This window comes from Prorops nasuta, unplaced genomic scaffold (genome assembly GCF_024137725.1).
Source record: "Prorops nasuta isolate Cenicafe-Biocafe unplaced genomic scaffold, Cenicafe_Pnas_1.2 PNAS00002, whole genome shotgun sequence".
In the NCBI taxonomy this organism is placed as follows: domain Eukaryota; kingdom Metazoa; phylum Arthropoda; class Insecta; order Hymenoptera; family Bethylidae; genus Prorops; species Prorops nasuta.
In genome coordinates, this window is record NW_027116799.1 from 11,692,812 (window position 1) to 11,707,842 (window position 15,031).

Genomic DNA, 15,031 nt, shown 5'->3' on the forward strand with positions numbered 1-15,031 from the left:
TTATACCAATCACTAAAAGTATCAGTCTTGAATAAAATCACATTTTTTGTGGAAATATGTTTGATATCACTAATTTCCTTGCAAATAAATTGTCCGTTGAATACCATATTTATCTTAACAGCGCTTACTTTACTGAATACTTTGTTCATGTAGGATTGCAGCATTTCTGATGCTGCCAATAGAAATTCATGTGGTTCGATATAATTAGTGTTTACTATCATACCACTACACATTCGACTTTTAAATGATGAATCAAGATCTTTCCAAATAAGCTTTTCCGCATTAATGCCCGCTCCAATTGAATTTTTATTTTTCGCCGCATGGAGAAGTAACTTTCGAATACATTTTATTTCTGCAAGATTTTTCTGTATAGCATCTGGAGTTGCATTCCGGTTGGATTCTCTCAAATCTCGAATATAATCACGACACTTGCAAACCCACTCGCGATAATCATGCTGAGTTCTTAAATCGGGATTCTTAAGAGCGTGATTTGAAGAATAACTTTTTTCTCTTGCTGCTCTGATTAATCGACACTGTATCTGAGCAATTTCCGTAAATATTTTCTGCCTTGCTCCTATACGTGCATTGCGGCTAGCAACTCTCAATTTTTTAATGTAATCGCGACAATCACGTACCCACTCACGATATTCATCCTGGCTACTTAAAACTCTATTTAGAAGCGACATCGTACTTCTTTCCGTTTAAATGATCAGCGTGAAACTAATGAAAAATCTTAGATGGAGAACCCTTCAAATAATCAGTCTCCGAGACACTTCAGTAACATAAATACTTTACGGATCAGGTTTCGCGTTGAAGTAAAAAGAATGCATTCAAGTTTAAAATATACATATATTCTAGATTTTTGATTCATACATATATTTCATATAATATACATTTCTCAGTGCGCATATACCTTCATGATTCATGCAAATAGGAAGTTGTGAATTATATAAACCATCTTCTAAATTATAATTTCCCCACACATATTCATCTACATTACTAATTTCTAAATCACAAATACTCTTTAACCAATTTAACTTTTCCACCCCTTTTACAAAAACCGTATCCTCATATACATATTTTTTTATAATATCTTTATATTTATAATATGGTGAAAAACCATCCATCCAATTTAAGCCATGATGATTGAAAAAGATTGAACTGAAAAAGAAATTCCTTATTCATTGAAAATAATAATTCGTTGTTTTTTATAAAATATACTTACTCTGTTTTCTTTCTCTCCTCTTCACTTAACCAAGTATGTGGAAAGGGGGGTGAAAATAAAATATGATGCACTTTTAGTTCTTGTAAAACTGCAAATTCTTTAACTATAAATGTCTTATCCATTAAATGGAATCCTTGAAAATCGACGAACGTTGGGATCATCATGTTAGCGTTTTTAATACTAAATTTATTACACTTTGCCGTTATTTTAAATATATTCTTTTTTTGTTTCTCTAAAGTTTTCCCCTTCTCTTCAAACCAAGTATTTCAATTCTCCCACTATCCTTAACTATTCACTCTTTGGACCAATGGTGTATCTAAGAGTGTCTGGTTAGTCACCTCCCACCACAGATCAAATTTTTCACATCCCTTACAGCATTTAAAAAATCTTGAGAAGCGTGTAGGGTAGTCTTCAGTTCAGTTTAAGCCACAGAATCTTCAGCTCAGTTTTAGTCACAGAATCTTCAGGTACTCTGACATTATGCATCATTTAAGAGATATCACGCACATAATAGATGTGGATGGATTTATCGTTAATAAGAAGATAGTGTACAAAGAAGTGGCTATTAAAAATATATACTCTAACTTAACACATTATGGTGCGTTTAAAGTTTGTGGATCAATGAACACTTTAAGTATTGCTGACCGGAAAACTGCATCTTTTGTGTTTAATAATGTGCACGGAATTGCATATGGAAATACGGGAAATGAAAGATATTCACAAAATGAAATATATGATTTTCTAAAAATCATTGAATGTGACAGTGTGCAACCAGTGGTTGCATATAAAGGTGGACACTTCGAACGTGACTTATTAAATATAATGAATATTAATAATGTCAATTTAGAAAATTTTAATTGTCCAAAATTCGATTGCTTAATTGAATATATAAAAACAGACATTATTCCTTGTGAGCTGCATAAAATTAAAATTACGCGAAAAACACAAAAGCCTATCCACTGTGTGAAACAGGAGGTAGATGTTTTCGCAAAGTGGGTGCGGAAACAAATAAAAGGTAAATATTAAAAATTAAGTTCGCAATTTACTTGATATTAATAAATTTTTTTATGTTTCAGAAGCTGTTATTAGCTGAATGGGCTAAATATTATTGTATATTCGTTTTTATATAAGTTTCAATTGTATTAGTTTTTTTATATAAGTTTCATGTTCGTTTTTAATTATATGATAAATGTTATTTAATAGTCTCTTTCTTTTCCCCTACTCCTATTTCCCTTAATTTAATCCGTAAAAGAAAAAAGAAAAAAGAAAAAAATGAAAAATGCACTTTATAATTGTTACTAACTCATAAAAGAAAAAAATCTACCTAGTGCTCATTGTTTAAGGAAAAATGTGAAATCAAGTTAAATGGCGGGTCTGTAGTAGGAAAATAGTGGGAGGGTCTAAGATAAGTATGTGGGGGGAGAAAAGAGCCTCCGAGGGCAGGTCTAAGAAAAAAAAATGGCAGTCCGTAAGATGCTGAGGACCCCCCTAGCGGTGTAGCTGTTCCCCGTAATTTTCGTGATCGCCACCTAGTGGAGAAAATTGGAACTTTTTCCTCCACTAACTAAAATACAAAAAAAAGTTATCTGGGTAACTGTCAGGATAACTAACCATCCGGGCCCTAGGGTGATGGGAGAGGGGTAACCCTTAGGGAACTAGTGGACCCGTAGGATAACTAACCATCCGGACCCTAGTGACATGGGAGAGGGGGTAAGCCTTAGAGAACTAGTGGACCCGTAGGATAATTAACCATCCGGGCCCTAGGCTGATGGGAGAGGGGTGAGAGACTCTAAGAGAGAAAGAGAGGGTGAGAGGGATCTCTCTCTCTCTCTCTCACTCCCCATAGCCAAAGCATTTCCTCCGCACACCCGCACCCTCCTCATCACCCAATAAACCCTAGCTCTTAAGAAGACACTTCCCCCCGCACACCCGCACTCCCCTCACCACCGTGTCACAGGAACCCAAGACACTTCCCCCCGCACACCCGCACTCCCCTCACCACCGTGTCACAGGAAAACCCAAGACACTTCCCCCCGCACACCCGCACTCCCCTCACCACCGTGTCACAGGAACCCCCTAGCTACCACTACTTCCACGTAAGCGTTTTCTTCTAGTGACCGAAAGCTGTCTTCGTTAACAACAACGTTGTTTAGATTTTTATACAATCTAGGAAACCCTTCTGGATACGAGCTATCTGATGATATTAGTTGAGAAGAGCTGCTGCTATATCAGGATTGATTTCTTCTAACGATATGTTTGTAATATTATTGTATGCTAAATCAGAGTTTAATTCTATTTGTACACTTGATGGATCATCTACTAGTTCATGGTTCAAATCTTCCTCCATGTTAATTTGTTTGCTAGTCTTAAAATATTTGTTCTTATATGATCTTTTTCTACACCATTTTTCTTCTACTAAAGATAGATCCTGAACAGCTGGCTTTCTTCTTCTTGCTCTGTGCAATTTATATTTCCGATCCAACAATTTTCCTTTCAACAATTTTCCCATTTTTTGCACAAAACGTGGTAACAAAATATTTTTTTTGTTCAACAATAAATCGTGTTTTACAGAGCGGAAATAATTTTCTACAGGAGCATTTGATTCTCTTTTTAGATAAAAGGATTTTAAGGTAAGTGCCGACCATAATGGGTAATAAGGCATTAAATAATTTAAGACGTAATCCATTAAATTTGCATTGTAAAATTGATTATCTTGTACATTTGCACTATTAGTTGCAAATATACATCGGTTTGAATTAAATTGTTCTTTAAAAAGAATAGTAAAAGGCGAAGAATTACGACGAGATCTTTTTTTTTCCTGCTCTTTATTTTCAATTTCACAATTTTCAGTGTCTAATGATTCAATCTGTATTGAGTCTGGATTATCCACTAATTCAGAATTGATTAAATTATAATCGTCATTTGTATTATTTTCATTTTCAAAAAATATAATATGTTCATCTATATGGCCCTCGTGGTGTTTTAGCCCAAATATTTTGGCAAAATGTTCGAAGCATTCTACAGCTTCCTTTAATTCAGTGCAGTGTATAAGTTTAACTATTGCCTGAGTAGCGAGTTTTCTGTGTGATTGAATTTGGCAGATCGTCGAAACTTTTTTTAAAAAATTCTTCAAAAAATGAGATGAACATATATGAATTTTTGTTAATTGAGAAAATGACGCTGATTCTTTTCCATTGACATGTTGGAAACATAGTTCAAGGTATTCCCACACATGAATCTTATTAAATGCCTCCGTAATTGCTTGGATTAGTGCGAGACTGAAATCGGTTTCAATTTTCATTATAGTAGGTGTACGTTTGGATAATTTTTTTAACTGGTAATCGAAAGATGACAGAAAATATACAATTGTTGGAATATCATGATTACTACTGATCAGTTCCGCTACAGGCAAAGGACTTAAGTCGTTTTCTTTATCAGGTAAAATTAGGGCATAATAATAAATCCTTTTAATACAATTAATAGGCTGACCGATTATTGATCCCGTAGCATCTAAATGAAGAGTTGAAGCTTCTTTGGGTAAAGATAACAAATATTCAATTTGTTTCTCCGTAAAGAGAACTGTGTACACTGGGTGCATAGAATAATGTTGGATGTACCCAGAAAACTGTTTGCCCGGAAATGTTTTTGTGAACTCTTCTATCAGTTTACACATAAATATAATTGGAGTTGAATCTAAATCATCCGCTTTGTTGCACTCAGAAGAAATTTTCTGCATAACTGTTAGAGTTGGACCTGTTGTTAAATCCCCTTCTTCAAAATAGCGTTCATTACTATCTGCAATTAATTTCAACCGTTCAAGGCTAGGCGTGCTATTGATTGTTTTCTGCGCTATTCGTTTCCTTTCTTCTCCTTTCAGATGTCTTCTATAAACTTCATCACTGTTGTGATTGACTTGCTTATTTTGTGTAACACGCATAATTATGTTATCAAAAGGCTCTTTAATAGGCGTGGTTACTCTAAAGAAATAAGAAGAGCAATTTTCAAATTTACAGGTTGCTTTGGCATAAAAATAAATTTTCGTACGGCCACCAGGATTGCTGCACCTGCTACAATCAAAATTTATGACACACGAATATTTTTCCTTAAAAATGGCATATAAATCGTTTGTCCAACCCGGTTTCATTTTTTTTGAGTTTCGCCAATATTTTCTCCAAAAATTACTCGGAATCAGAAGTAAATTTTCAATTTCTGTTTTATCTGAGGCATTTGGAAGCATATTGTCTTCAGGTTCATATTCCGAATTCCAAGATACAGTAGTATCAGTAATGCCAGATGTGGTGCTTACATTTAAATTGGACTTAATATCTTGCATTTCTGTGTTTAATAATGAATCTTTTTCATTGAAAAAGCTTTCTTTAACACACACATTTTTTTGATTATCTAAAGTTTGTACGATCTTCTTTTCTATCAGAAATTTTTTTATCAATTATGCGTGTCGGCTAAATGTCAAGTAGCACCTTCTGGTATGATTTTTAACCGTTTTATCGCTGTAACCAATTAATATTTTTTTGCAAATACATTCGTACAAGTTGTTAGGAGTTTTGTAGGATGCTTTATATAAGGTATTCATGATATAGTTAATATCAGTTACACTACCAAAAACAGCTGTAATAGCTTCTGCTATCATATCAGGGGTTAAAAGCATGATAATCGGTACTTTGATTAATTCATAAAACCTGTAACAAATTAATCAAATATAACTTCAAATAACAAGTAAACTACCGTAAGAACGTATTTGTCATCATACAATCAAAATGTACTAAACTAAAAACTGCCTTATTTTTAACGAAAATTACCGCAATTTAAACATAATAACAATGGGTTGAACACTAATTTGAAATATTTCTATCAAGTACTTATCCAAATCATACATTTATTTGGAAATTTTAATCAAACACTATTAGTTAATTTAATTGTTTTATAAATAAATAATACTAGAAAGAATTCAAATGTTTAAGTAGATTGTTTCTTTGTGCTACGAGGGGCCACAGTAAATTTTTCACACCTCATCGAAATCAAGATGGCCAGTCTTACAAGAAATCATTATTTTATACAATCGCTTATATCTGTAGTAGAAAAGCATCATGAAATCTGACGATTAATTATATGAATCAAGACGAACATCCTTATCAATTAACCATTTCTTTGTTTCATCACATCTTGTACATTTTGAGTTGATAGTAAAAAATAATTCCTTGCGATAGTTTATAGTTACTTCAAATATTTTAGTGCAAATAATAAACCAAATAGTTTTTCACTTACTGTAGTACCTGCAGTTCTCTGTAGATATAATTGCCAATTCTGATTAGCAAGCAATATTAACACAATAGTCATATATTAAAATACTACAATGATGAGGAGACAACTCATTTGTTCAAAATGAATTAATACAACAAAAGCTATCGTCTCTTGCTAACTCGAATGCCGCTCATTAAACATACACATATAAAACACGTATTGCTTATACCGTTTCTTGTTAAGTTCGTTACGCATAGTTTAAGGAAAACTGCAAATTGCATCCAGATCTCATATGAAAATGGTACCATTAAATTCGTCGTTACATTCTCTATAAGAGCATGTGCATACAAAAAAATGAAAAAATGTCCTATTATTGAATTATCTAGCAAAATCCCCAATAGCGCAAATTTTCTATATCATATTCTCCAAAATTTGTAAGAAAACAGTGTTAAGGGCGTCAAGATCCCTAATGAAAGTCAAACCAGGCTACGCAGCATTTAATGGTCTAGAAGACTGTGCAATTCGAAAAAATTACAAAAATTTCTTGATAGTTGAGAATCATTGCCAAAAGTTGGAAAACATGGTTATCGCTCTCTGTATCCGTTTCTCCGTAAAAAAAACCATTGTACAAGCCGAGATCCCTAACAAAAGTCATACCAGCCTACGCAGAATTTAATAGGCTAGAGGACTATGCAATTCGAAAAAATTACAAAAATTTCTTGCTAGTTGAGAATCATTGCCGAAAGTTGGAAAACACGGTTGTCGCTGTGTATAGCTGCTTCTCTGTAAAAAAAAACATCGTGCAAGCCGAGATCCCTAACAAAAGTCATACCAGCGTACGGAGAATTTAATAGGCTAGAGGACTGTGCAATTCAAAAAAATTACAAAAATTTCTTACTAGTTGAGAATCATTGCCGAAAGTTGGAAAACATGGTTATCGCTCTCTGTATCCGTTTCTCCGTAAAAAAAACCATTGTATAAGCCGAGATCCCTAACAAAAATCATACCAGCCTACGCAGAATTTAATAGGCTAGAGGACTGTGCAATTCTAAAAAATTACAAAAATTTCCCTGTCTGTCAAATATGATGATAAAGAGTTTAAACTTATATCTTTCCTTTGACTATTTTTTCTGTGTATTAATTGTTATTTTCTATTTTAATTCATAATTGATGTTATTTAAAAAAAAATACAATTTTTATCTTGCTTTTAATTTGATATTAAAGCATTTTATATAGGTTTTCTATATGTGTTGTGTACCGGGTGACACGCTAGTTTTGGGTTATGTGACGCCGAAACTCGCTGCTGGAAAGTCGCTGCTAACTTCAGCGTCATGGAATGTCTATCCATGCAAAAGTAGTCCCTTATATTGTCCTGCTTGTCGTTGGTCACATCGCGTCGAATATGAAAATAGAATTCGGCTTTGCATCCGCGACGTTCACAACCTCGCAATTGTTTGAAAATTGAAAGTAACCAATTTCTTCCGTGTCTTGCAGAAACTGTTCCAGATATTGATACTTCGGTTGCTGCAGCGACTTCGAGTAGACGTACAGGTTTTCGAACCTCACATCGTGCGGACTCTCTATGAGGCTCAGCAGGACGTTTGTCTTACCGCAATTCGACGGACCGCAAACTGTGCAGCGTATCGTAGATGGTAATAGCGATCCGTGGCGTTTTTTTATTTGCGTGGTAGCATTGTGAGCATGACTATCCAAAATTGTCACGCGAATAGTCGGCACATGCTTCACGAAATGCATCCTCGCTATTAACCTTCGGGAACAGCTGTATCGTTCATTTATATTTCGCGAATTACGGAACTATTCAGTCAGTTGCCATTATGATGGCGTTCATGCTAGTCGTCGTCAATTCCCTGCAGAACTTGACGAAACATCAGCTCGAACACATACCGAAGATCGTATTGCTTAAGTACTTTCCAGATGGTATCGCGAGTGTGTGGGAAAGATTACCTCGGCACATTCGCGCGGACTCGGATGTGCAGCAATATCAATATTCCTTACAACACTACAATCTACCTAATACTACTCACCACGACGGACCACCGAGACGGATGAAAGAATGTTACGTTTGTCAGCAAGAAAAGAGAGAGAGAGAGAAAAAAAATAAAGCAGTTGCTCTAAATGTCTAGATCGTTCTTCAATAAAGTCTTTAAAAAATTGCCAATTGAGCTGCACGTGCCCGGTTACAATTATTGCTGGCCCGGCACTCGACTCGCGAAAGATTGGTGCGCGGCGATTGTGGTATAAATCCGCTGGACGAGGCCTGCCTCGATCACGACTTAGCATATTGGCATAACGAGGATCTACCGGAGCGTCATCAGGCCGATAAAGTGCTAGCGAGGAGAGCGCGTGAACGTATTACCGCAAGAGACGCGAACTTGTGTGAACGCGCGGTCGCCACAGCCGTATGGGCAACGATGAATGCTAAGCGTAAACCTGGATTGGGATTACATAATAATATTGTCGGGATGAAGAAAGCAGTAGCGGCTAAAAAAAGAACAACAAGAAAAAAATTGGTACTACTACGAGGAAGAGAAGAATTCGAGTGCCGAGGAAACGGGGCGGTATAATACCTATACTCCCACTAATAGGTGCAGTCGGAGCACTGGCAGGTGGAGCATCGGGTATAGCGAGGGCTGTAAACCGGGCCAAAGCTGAGAGAGAACGGTTGCAGGAAATGCAACGTCACAATCGCGCGATGGAAGCGTCGGCAAAGCGCGAGAGAGGTCTAGGTCTTTATCTGAAACCGTACAAGCCAATCGTTGGAGAGGGGAATCGTAGAGGTATAAAAAAATATAACAACAAAAAAACGGTCGGAGAAGAGGAGCGGGAAGAAAATGAATAAGGGGAATATTCGTCGCAATGTAGAAGCTCTCCCAGATTCTGGTGCTACTAGTAACATACAATTGGCACGCATCTGCCGACGCATACCACATTTCCGTGGAATCTTTATGCGCACATCTCTGCCGCTCGACGGGTCGCGGTGCAAAGAGTGCGCGATCGTGAATCTCGACGATCAATGCGGCCCTGGTACCCACTGGATAGCCTACGTCAAGCGTAACGACATCGTCGTGTGTTTCGATTCCTTTGGAAATTTGAAACCGCCGAAAGGATGTGTGCGTTACTCTGGTCCTAACGTTACAATCTCCTACAATTACGATCAATATCAATCGTAAGATAAAAGCGATTGCGGTCAGTTGTGCATGAAATTCCTGCGAGAACAGATACTTTGAAAACAAAATGTCTTTCACCGTGACATTATCGGATCGTAAATTAGTATTAAATTCAGATTTCTTACCCCCGATCAATCTGCAAGACGATCGCTACGAGATCGGTCTCGTGGACATGCAAACGTTCAACTCGATAGCCAATGTGGACGAGACGAATAATAAGTTTTACTACGATAACGATAAGGTACTGACGATACCCAGAGGCTGTTACGAATTAAGTGCAATAAATGAGTTTGTGCTGTATCAAATTTCTGTGAGACACGAAATTTGAGACGACATTAACAGCGTTAATCTTCTACGAGCGAATAATAATACACTGAAGAGTGAAGTATTATGTAAATATTCGATTGACTTTGGAAAACCGAATAACATTGGCTCACTACTGGGCTTCTCGTCGAATCGCGTGATCGAACCGAACGCCCAGGATGAATCCGACGAAACCGTGAACATTGTGAAAACAAATATTCTACGCATCGAGTGTAACATTGCGGGTGGTGCGTACACCAACGATAGACCCCGACACATTATTCATGAGTTCTTTTTCCAAGCATACCACCGGGCTATAAAATCTCGGAGGCACCGAAAACCGTCATTTATCTACCGGTCATCGTCAGAGTAATCGACCGTCTCACGTTACGTATCCTCGATCAGGACGATCGTCCCGTAGATTTTGAACGTGAAGAAATTACCATAAGATTACACATTAAGAAATGTTAATTTACAAAAGTAACGACGATTATAAAGCGGTGAAACTGGATGAAACGTTCGCTATTCGTTGGTCCTACGTGGAGTCAAATACACCGGTTCAGAGTGAAAGCAGGAATCGCGACAAGAGGAGCTTCTTGCTATCGAGAAGAAATATAGAATTTTTACAATCATTGGGATTCACCGTCAAGAGATTGGGTGAAAGTACATAGTGGAACATGGCAGATCCCTTGAACGTCACCGCACCGCTGACCTACGACAATCGCATCACCAAAATGGAGATGCATGCCTACAATCCGTATGCGAACGCCTCGTTGTGGAACAGCGACGAAATTCGTATTCCCATACAGCAGCAAGATTTGATACTCCTGCCGTGCGAGAGTTATCTCTACGTCGAGGGTCAGCTGGTGGAGGGCACGCGTGACGCGAGCGCCAGCAACGAGGATATAGTTACGCTCGACTGCAATTCCGCGGCCTTTCTCTTCGACGAGATTCGTTACGAATTGAACGGTATCGAGATCGACCGATGCAGAAACGTCGGTATTACCAGCACTCTGAAGAATCTCATTTCCCTGAGCACCGAAGAGAGCGTCAGTCTACGTCATTCCAGATGGTTCGTCGCAACGGCCAAAGACCGGCTCAAGGAGGCTGTTAAGAATTTCAGCTTTTGCGTGCCCCTGAAAACAGTGATGTGAACCTGCGGGAATTTGGTATCCCCACTATGCCTCCACGGGGGAACTAACACAAACGCATGCCTCGTTCGTGAGAGCGGCGTCGCCACTGCGCCAGTTATTTACGCGCAGTCGCGTATAAAGACCTTCGGCCAATGTCGGTAGACTTCGTTACACGTCGGGCGTGCAAGCTAGATGCATTGAGGTATTTTCGGATCTCTCTGTCTTTCGCGACTCTTCTAGCATCTCGATCAAATGAATATTCTTCCTGTTTAGCCGGTCAGTTGGGCCGCTGCAGAAACACAACAACAATTTTCATCCCGCTCTCTTTCTCTGCTCAGCTTACTGCGAATCATGTATGACACTGAAAATTAAAGCTCCTCGATGAAATTTCTTCCTTTTTAGCCGATCAGCTGAGCCGTTGGAAAAGGACAGCGAATATTTTCTTCTCGTTCTCTTTCTCTAATCACCGTAATGCGAATCCCACAAAAAACAAGCTTTGCTTGTAAAAAAAGGACGGCAAGTACATAAGTCGTATCTAGTATGATTAATATATAGTAATATAAAATATTTTAATTAAAAAAAAATAGTGAAATCCAAATGTTAGGCAAGTATAAATTTTTTCCATGGCGAAAATTGAAATTTAGAAAAAAGTAAATAGTAATACAAAAATTACTTGCCAGGCCCGTTGTATGCAATCGTATTAAATAGCCACATTTTTAACTTACGAGAAGCAATGCTTATATTGCAAGATAGCAGCTTACACATGAATATTACGGGCCCGGCAAGTAATTTATGTATTACTATTTACTTTTTTCTAAATTTCAATTTTCGCCATGGAAAAAATTTATACTTGCCTAACATTTGGATTTCACTATTTTTTTTTAATTAAAATATTTTATATTACTATATATTAATCATACTAGATACGACTTATGTACTTGCCGTCCTTTTTTTACAAGCAAAGCTTGTTTTTTGTGGGATCTTATAACGTTTTGTAAGAATATAGGAATTAAAACTAAAAATTGTTTTAACTAATTCAATCTAATAAAACATTTTCCAATGTTCTCATCGTTCCATAATGTAAAGCTTCAATTCGAGATATTAATTTATTAATCTATTAAATATAATTCAAAATATTACAATGATGAGTTCTTATCATAATTACACTTTTAGAGGCATTTAACATAGGATTCAATGACTGTTTGAGTTATATTTTCAACATCATATACCAAATATCACATTAAAGCCTTTCGCTTTCAAAAATTTGTTTCTAAATTTACCTTTAAATCCACTTTTTTCTTAGGTGTTACTCTCACTATCATCTTTGCATTATGGCTCTTTCCCTGGTAAACTAGTGACATTTATATATTCATTTCATTAATATAAACTGTAAAATATATACCAGTTAATGCAATGGAAGTCTATGTTTTTTAGGTATACTGCTTTCAGTTTCTTGGAGTTACACACTGTATGTTCTATTACATGTGAAATATTGAAATTATGAATTCCTTTCATATTTACACATTTACATGATTTTATTATAATTTTCATCAACTATGTTATTTCTAATTCCAAAGTTGTATGCCCAAAATCACCTGCAGGCACTTCACTCTCAAGGATTTTCTTATAAATTAACTCATATTTATCCATCACTTTTTTAGCTGTTAACCTCAACATCAACTTTGAATTATGGCATTTTCTCCAGCACACTAGTACCATTTATATTTTCCTTTCATTAATAGAAACTAGGAAATACACCAATTTATACAATGGAAGCCACTCTTTTGTGGATATACTGCTTTCAGTTTCGCAAAGTTATTCACTGTAAATTCTATTGCATGGAAAATATTAATATGATGACTTCTTTTCATTGTTTCATTTCTAGATGACGTTATCATTAAAATTATGATTTAATTGACTTATATATTTCAAAGGGTTTATGCCCAAAATCACCTGCAAGCCTTTCGCTATTAAAAATTGGCTTCCAAATTAATTTTTTAATTTCTCCACCTTTTCCTTAGGTTTAACTCTCAACATTAACTTTGCATTATGGCTCTTTCTATGGTAAACTGGAATCATTTCTGACTTCTTGTATTAAATATTACAGCTTAACCCTGCACAATGACACAATAAACATGTTATTGTAAATCAATCTGAAATAAAATCTCACTAAGTACCAAAATATATATTACATATTATATTATAAAAATCAATGTTATTCTTATAAAAAATTAAATTTGAATAATTTTTTTTGGTAATAATAATAATTTCTTTCTATTCTGATTGGGGAAGCGTAGGTAAATATATGGTTTTAATACTTTTTTATATTATAATTGAATATTAAATAACGATTAGAAAATATTTATCTGCTTTTCTTTAATCGTAGTAATAAGAAAGATTTATTGTCTCCTGGAAAATTGTTTCTATATATGATATAACCTATCGGACAGTTGAAATCCATATGAGTTTAAAGAAAAGAAAAATTTAAACATGAATTTTGTTATTGATTTCCATACCTGGATGTTTAGCATATGTTTAAACCTCATTCTTCTCTGTTTCATTTACAACCTTCGTTAATCTGCATTCTCCAATGACAGGGTATTTCCCAGAATTGTTATAGCATTTGGCACTGGTTGGCATCAAACTGCAAACTATGAAATAATGCCTATATATAACTTTGTTTTAATTAAACAAATTCTTTTTACAATGTACTTACTTTACATGAAAATGTTTATGTTTATAGCTATTGAGACACTACCGTGTGTCTTAATTATCAGTAAATGTAACAAGATTATGCTTATCTGTTTTATCTGCAATAACCTGCATTTTTGAATAACAGGGTATTTCAATAACCTTTGAAGTACATCTGGAAAGAGAGACTCAACAAAGTAATTGTTATATTTTAATACATGCTTGAGCTGAATTAAAAAATAAATAAATAAACAATTAATTTTTAATTACATACATTTTAAGCGGTTGAATGAGTTACACATACTTTACCATGTGATAATGAACAATTGGCTTATCTTTTTCTTTCGCTATTAAATTGACATATCATTGAGTCATCAACAGTTAATCACATTTCAAACTACTGTTTCCGTTGCTCAACCAGTACTCCGTAGTTGCATTAAACCAAAGCTCTGTTTTCCAGCAACACATGGCAGCACTATCTTCATTATCTATTTTATTATAAAAAGTAGTAATATCCACTGGAACTGTAACTGATTCCTCTTTAACTATGGTAGTACTTTTTGGTGCTTCCATTTTTCCAAGAATTGTTATAGCATTTGGCACTGGTCTGACATCAAATTGCAAACTATGAAAGGATACCTTGTATATAACTTTGCTTTAATTAAACTAATTTTTTTCACAATGTACTTACTTTTCTTAAAAACGTTTATGTTAATTGCTGTTGAAACACTACCATGTGTGTTGGTTATGAGTGAACGTAACAACCTCATCCTTCTGTTTCATTTACAATTTTCGTTAATCTACATTCTTCAATAACAGGGTATTTCCAAGAATTGTTAGAGCATTTGGCACTGGTATGACTTCAAATCAGAGGTGCATACAAGGAAAATATTTTATTTATAACCTGAAATAAAATCCCACAAAGTACCACAAAATATTAAATTTTAATATATTTTACAATGTTGTGTTACTTATCTGATTCTCCATCAGACTCCTTCATGTATTTATTCCTTTAGTTTGTTTAAGTATCTACACTTTGAATTATATCATACTATTTTTATCCCAACAGAGTAATTTTGATTTTGACAGTTCTATCGAAATCGATCGAAATTTAGGGTTATGCCGGTATTGAATATAGCAGGTGAATATAGCAGCCAACTTCAGCCCGAGACATACAGAAGCGGCCAATTTCAGCCCGAGACATACAGATCAGCCCGAGACATACAGAGAAA